Source organism: Aquarana catesbeiana, linkage group LG12 (genome assembly GCF_042186555.1).
Source record: "Aquarana catesbeiana isolate 2022-GZ linkage group LG12, ASM4218655v1, whole genome shotgun sequence".
Lineage (NCBI taxonomy): Eukaryota > Metazoa > Chordata > Amphibia > Anura > Ranidae > Aquarana > Aquarana catesbeiana.
In genome coordinates this window covers 14,431,928-14,438,791 of record NC_133335.1, presented here as the reverse complement: position 1 = coordinate 14,438,791, position 6,864 = coordinate 14,431,928, and the positions used below count along the sequence as shown (strand labels likewise).

Here is a 6,864-nt window from a genome sequence, read left to right as displayed (position 1 = left end):
CTGATTTTTCTTTGCTTTTTTTTTTTTTTTTTGCTTTTTGGCACTGCGTTACTTTAACCACTTCAGCCCCAGAAAGATTTCCCCCCTTAATGACCGGGCCATTTTTTAGCGATACGGCACTGCGTCGCTTTAACTGACAATTGCGCAGTCATGCAAAGTTTTACCCAAACAAAACTTTTTTTCCCCACAAATAGAGCTTTCTTTTAGTGGTATTTCATCACCTCTGCGATTTTTATTTTTTGCGCGATAAACAAAAAAAGACAATTTTGAAAAAAAAATATAAGTATATTTTTTACTTTCTGCTATAAAACATGCAGTAAAAAATGTTATAAAATCAAATTTTTTCATCAGTTTAGGCCAATAAGTATGTTTTTAGTAAAAAAAAAATCCCAATAAGCGTATATTAATTGGTTTCCACAAAAGTTATTGTGTCTACAAACTGGGGGATATATACTGGAATTTGTATATATTTTTTTTTTTGTACACTAGTAATGGCGGCAATCAGCAAGTGCGATATTGCGGCGTACAATCTGACACTAACTGACCTTTTGTGGGGACCAGAGACACTAATACAGTTATCAGTGCTAAAAATATGCACTGTCACTGTACTAAAGAGACAGGCTGTGAAGGGGTTAAACATCAGGGGGCAATCAAAGTGTTAAATGTGTGCCTAGCCAGTGTTTTCGTGTACTGTGTGGTGCTTTCACTAAGGGAAGTGATCATACCTCCCAACATTTTGAGAATGAGGGACACCTACTAGCAAATGTATGTAGGCACAGGACACACCCCCTGCCACACCCCCTTAAAGGAGAATTAACCAAAAAAAAGGTTAATTTTGATTAAATTTTTTACCACTACTATTCCTTTATTTTGGCTTTTAAAATTTACAAATGCAGCAATTTATAATTTGGGTGAAAGGTTTAACACTGGGAAATACTTTTTGAAAGATAAAAAGTGCATTTTATATACATCTATATAAATCAGACCAAAATGAGGGACATATGAGGAGGAAAGAGGGACAGAGGGACATTGCTCCAAATCAGGGACAGTCCCTCCAAATCAGGGACAGTTGGGAGCTATGAGCTCCCACTGTGATTTGACACAGCAGGAGCCAATCAGCGGGTCCAGTTGATCGTTCGTGGAAAGAAGAACAGCTGTCAGGGACAGTCCCTCGAAATCAGGGACAGTTGGGAACTATGGAAGTGATGGATGCTTTGCAGGGAAAGAACATCCATCACTCCCCCCTGTCAGGACAGAGCTCTGTATTGTTTACATAGGCAGAGCTCTGTCCAGCCTCCCTCCTCGGTGATCAGCGGGTTCCGGCGGACATCCATTGGCCAGCAGCTGCTGATCGGCTTGTGCTCTGTCTAATCACAGCTGTTATATAAACCTTAAATTTAGTTTTAAATTGTTGCAATGTATATAAGCGTAGCACCCTCCTATTTCAGAGTAGGCTGCTAGGTACATTTAGTTATCTCCTGTGTAATCAGCGGAGCAGGGGTTGATTTCTTGGGGCTGTTCTGTGTCCCACAGACTGCTGTTCTGCTACTCCACCCTGTCTTCTAGAGACTTCTAGAAGACCATAAACATTAATCTAGTCCCTTCCACGTCTATGTATGAAAACATTTTTAACAGAAAAAATAAACTGTGAAAGGAACATAATTGATGATGCTTGAGATAAAGTTGTGGAGGGGATGTCCGCTAAAATGATGACTTCCTGTCCAATACACCAAGAGGAAAAAAGGGAAAAATGGGACTTTAAATGAGGCGGGTGCCTCCATCCCGGTTTCATATGAAAAAAAGGGAGAAAATGGCGGACTTTAAATGAGACATGCAGTCAGCATGGGTGGATGTAGAAAGCAGTATATATAATGTATATCATGATTAAAAATTCATATAGTGAGATACATGATAAAACAGCAAAATTCATATATATACATATAGGAGTAGAATAGAAGTGAACATGACAGTATGTAGGCCCTTATGCTACATTAACTGAGAAACTGCCTATTTGTTTGAAATTGCTGATAACATTGGAAATGTCCATACAAATGAAAATACATGAAAACGATTAAACGGTTAAGGCATTGCATGTACTACGGCTCTACGCGTTTCGTGGAGAGTGTTAGTCCACTCAATAGGAGCGGCAATGTCTTTGATCTGAAAAAAAGACAATGAAAAATGTCTAAGTCGCTGTCTTAAGGGGGGAGGTACACCGATGGAAAAGGTGTAATAAAAATGTACTCTGAGTGGTACTCACAACCGCCATATGGAGATATCAATCTTGAGATCTGGAGACTCCCCTGAGGGTGTCTTGTCCGGGAGCTGTGGCAGGGTATGGCACAAGCAGGCCTGCCAACGTGGCCCCCACAACCTGAGGAGAACTATCCAAACACCGGTGGCTCGTCTGCACCAATAGCGAATGGTGGCTAACAAAAATCTTGAGTGGTTTCTAAAATTATAAGTATAAATATATATATATTAAGTTGTCGAATAGACAAATTCTGTGCTTGAATGAGAACAGAATAGTATTAGTATAGAAACAATGTAGCTGTCTTTGTTTCCTGATATTGGGCTTGAAGCAACCAGGATGTGCATTCGATCAATGCCAATCAAACAATGAAAAGTTGAGCCAGCAGTGTGGACAGGGCGCCCTAGGTGGGGCCAGTATAGAGGCTCGCACGTCCAACCCCGTCTAACGCCACGTAAGCGCGTATGAGGCGGGAGTGGCGCCTTTGCCAAGGTGACAACGTCACTAGGCATAGGCGTCAGGGAACCCCCTCACTGGGCGCAGATGGAAAGACACAGTCAGCGTAACGACCCTCGAAGAAGCACCGCACGCACGGCGTGTGTCACGTGGCGTCGATGCGTAGCGCAGAAGTATCCCCCCCGCTCCAAATAGGGAGAGGGGAGATCTCGCGGTACGCATCGCAGCTCCCGGACGTATGAGTGAGCCAACTGGCTCACAAATCCAGGTCAAAAAAAGCATCAACACCGCAGTATAAGTGAGCCAAAGAGTGGTGGAGTTCTGTAAAAACAGAAAAGGCCCATGGGTGTATATTTCCCCAAAGGCGATGTGAAGTAAGCCTAAACAGGAAACAAAGAAAAGACCTTTAAACTGGCATAAAGTAGCCAGCTGGAGCTTGACAATGTATATAAACCGATAACCGCTCTAAAAACATACACCACATGAGGACCGCATGTCTCCATCCCTAATTAAATAGCAGGGGAAAAAAGGGAAAAAAATGGGACTTTAAATGAGGCGGGTGTCCAATACACCAAGATGACTAATAATGTACAGGTTTTCTTTGGTCCCTTGGTCCGCTGGGAGAGCCTATTTATTTGGGTGGAGTCAGATGATCGGGGTTTCTTTGCCACCTGGACAGCTGTCTGGGTGGACATGTGTCGTGCTGCCCCGGGCTGCTAGGCTGGAGCCTGAGGCCTATCCTGAGGACATCTGGCTGGGTTGTGGTGGGGATGTCTGATAAAATGATGACTTCCTGTCCAATACACCAAGATGACTAATAATGTACAACAGTCCAGCTAAGGTTTTATACAATTTGAAGGGTCTGTATGTCGTGTCCTTGTCATACTTGTGTGATATTTAGTCTCGTCGGTCCCTTTGTATGTTCTGATAACATACTGGATGTTGTTTTGCAGGTGAATCAGAAGAAGGAAGTGAGGAGGAGGTAGTGGAGACGCATCAGCTGGTGAGTCATCTGAGGTACCTACACTATGAACGGCAGGAGAACGTCCGTAGGCTGAGGAGTAGTAAACAGCAGGGCAGGTTTAAAGCACTTCTCATTTAGTTTTGGATAGTTGGGTGAAACTCCAGTTCAAACCTTCCAAACATGCAGCACCACTCCAGACCTGCTCCTCATACACTTGCTGTGGACACATCCAGGTTGATAGTTCAAAAAGACTTGTCTTTTTACTTGCCGTTCAAAGACACTGGTAGAAAAAAAGAGCCACATGTAAGGGGATTTGTGAATTGCTATGTACTGTAAGGGTGCCAAGAGCATCGCTGCCACGTTTCTTCTCTTCAGAACATCAACCTACCTGCTTGAGGCTTGAACCCTCTGCCACCCTGTGCCCTCTCCATGCCAGAGGCCTCCTCATGACATTCCTGGCCATTAACCTTTTATATCCCAAAAGGAAGGAATGTCCACACAGAAGTAGGATTGCTGATCTTTACTGATTGTAGTTGAAAGATGGGAAATACAGTCACATCACAACTTAGGCTGAGTCCACACATATGCGGCTACGGTTTCAGTGCGGCAGTCTGGTGCGTTTCCATTCACAGGTTCAGGTGCCAATTTTTAGGCGAAATCGCACCCGAACTGGACCCAAAACCGTAGAGAATCCTTTTTAAAACTGCACTGCGGCCGCCCCGCGCATGTATTAACCGTCTTGATTGAAAGCTGGTCCAATTCATGTGATGCGAATTCAATGCCGATAAAAACGCATCCAGTTTGCATATATGTGAACCAAGACTTACTATCTTGACAGTACTTTTTCAATTACATATAGTGGAAAAGGCACAGCAGTCATATGTGAAAGCATCCAACAGCACATATATCCTGCCATCTTCCTTAGCTCAATCTCTCTCCACGCAGGGTCCATAGTCCTAACTCAGGGGTTTTGGTTCACCATAAGCTGTCTGTGCCCACTTGCAGATAGTCCCTCTGAGATAGGATCATTTCAAACACCTCTAGCTGGGTACACCTCTCCTATGTTCCCCAGGGAAGTAGCTTCACTCCAGGGAACGCTTGGCCTGGCCTAAATGGCCTTTTGCTAACTGCCCTAATCTCCACCACCATAAGGGTCAGAAGTCTACAGCTAGCTCTTCTGGGAGCAGGTCTAGCTCTTCCCCCCCCTCCCAGCCCTGTCCAGGTCCTCCACTTTCTGATGGTGGGGTCTCTTGCCTAGGGTTGTCATCCCTTTAAACCCGAACACATATTAATTACACAGGTTCTGTGGCTGATTAAGGTGGTAATTAAACTCACTTGGTGCCTTATCTGCAATAAATATGTGTTCGGGTTTAAGGGATGAGGTGGCAACCCTACTCTGGCCCCCATACCCCAATTACACTAGGGCACCTTCCAACCTGGCTTATATGTGGGCACTGACTCACCCATGACATTACTACAGGTGGGCTCTAACTAAAAGGGGCCTAGCACCTAATGACACTGCTTTCTGTAACCAGACACTACCCTGGAACAGAGCCACCTAGTGGCAGACTAGCTCGCTGCGCCTGCTTACACGTACACCAATATCTTTCTTCTGAGAGCTCTTTATTTAGCCATCAATGATACAACCGCATGATACAGCCGCATGAGCCAACGCATTTCATCATTGATGGCTAGAGGTGAAACGCGTTAAGTAAAGGTGATCCATGAATAGGGATTTTTTTTCTATTGAAAGCCTATGGCGTGCAAAACACACCCAAAAACTTCACCCGGTGCATAAAAAATGTGCACACACATAAAGAGTGCTCACAAAAAAGTGCAACGGGTACACAAGACGTGCCAATTCCCTGATCCCCCGGGGCGTTAGGCTCCTGCGGGGACAAAGGTACTTACTATGGTCTATCTGGCCGAAACCAGACAGACCCCGTTCTCTGGAGGGCCTGCCGAAACAGGACCCACCCAAGTACTAGGTGGGGCTCCCCCGAAGGGAGACCCCATGAGAGAGGGCGAACTAAGCCAAAAGGCCATGTCCACCCCTTCCCAAGACTTTCAGGGCTGGCCTGAGGACCCACATCCTTACTCATCACACAGTGGGACAAACGTGACAAAAACAAGACGTGAGACTACACAGGTTTCCATCAAAAATAAATAAAAAGTGGGGGAAGGGATAGTGGAGAGGAGAGTGAAAAGAAGTGGCCATTGTGTAACACAATGACCAGGCCCTCCGGCCAGGAATAAAAAATTCCTCTGGTCCTAGCCAAAAGGCCCGGCCCAAGAGGCAGGTGCAAAAAAAGCTGTGTTATGGTGCAGTGACCGTGGTGCCCAAAATCAAAGTGACTCCCACTCACAGTGATCTTAAGGCACCCCTGGACTGCCACTCCAGGGGCACTACTCCATAGGCTTTCAAGACCTACCCTGGCCCACAGCCCAGACCACAGCAGCCCCCACCGCAGACAGAAAAGGCATGAGGTTCAGGAAGCTTGGTGAGAGCCCTTGCCCCGAAGGCTCCACCGTCACTCCCATCACCCCTTCCAGTTTCACATTTGGGTAAATGGATACTAGCCACTCCCCCCCTGCCAAAGGGGAGTAAGCATTCTCCTACCCAAATAACTGTCGGCAGCTAGAGCCACCACAATCCAGGCCAGAAGGCCAGGGAGCCGACCCTTCAGCCAGACCAAAATGCAGCACCCATCCCTACCAGGAGCACCCTTCCAGACGGCTCAGACTCAACCATTGGCCGGTCCCCAGTATACTTTCGGGCAACTCGGCGTAGTCCCTGCTGAGTATCGCCTTTCCAGATACTATGACACCATTGGATTTGCTGGCCCTCCCCAACGAGAGTGACACAGCGCCTCCTCTGGAAACTGATAAGAACAGATACTACACTTGATCTTAGCCAAAAGGCCGAGAAGCGATCCATGAATAGGGATATCATGGATGCAGCTGTATTGATGGCTAAATAAAGAGCTTTCAGAAGAAAGACATATTTGTGTGTAGCTCCTATTTATCTGTGTCAAACCCCTGTCCCCATTGGGGAGATTTACCTTTACTTCCTGTTCCACAGTCACAACAGAAAGGGAGGGGAAATATCTCCAAAGTGAGGGAAATACTCTCTTAGTTGTCACTGCATCAGGTTCCCCAATGGTAGGTTTCTTCTCTTTTCCTGTTCTGGTGA

At 45.8% G+C, this 6,864-nt stretch overlaps 1 pseudogene; it reads right to left on the bottom strand.

The window, feature by feature from the left end:
- Positions 1–6,500: 6,500 nt before the first annotated feature.
- Positions 6,501–6,605, bottom strand: LOC141114625 (U2 spliceosomal RNA; annotated as a pseudogene).
- Positions 6,606–6,864: the final 259 nt, after the last annotated feature.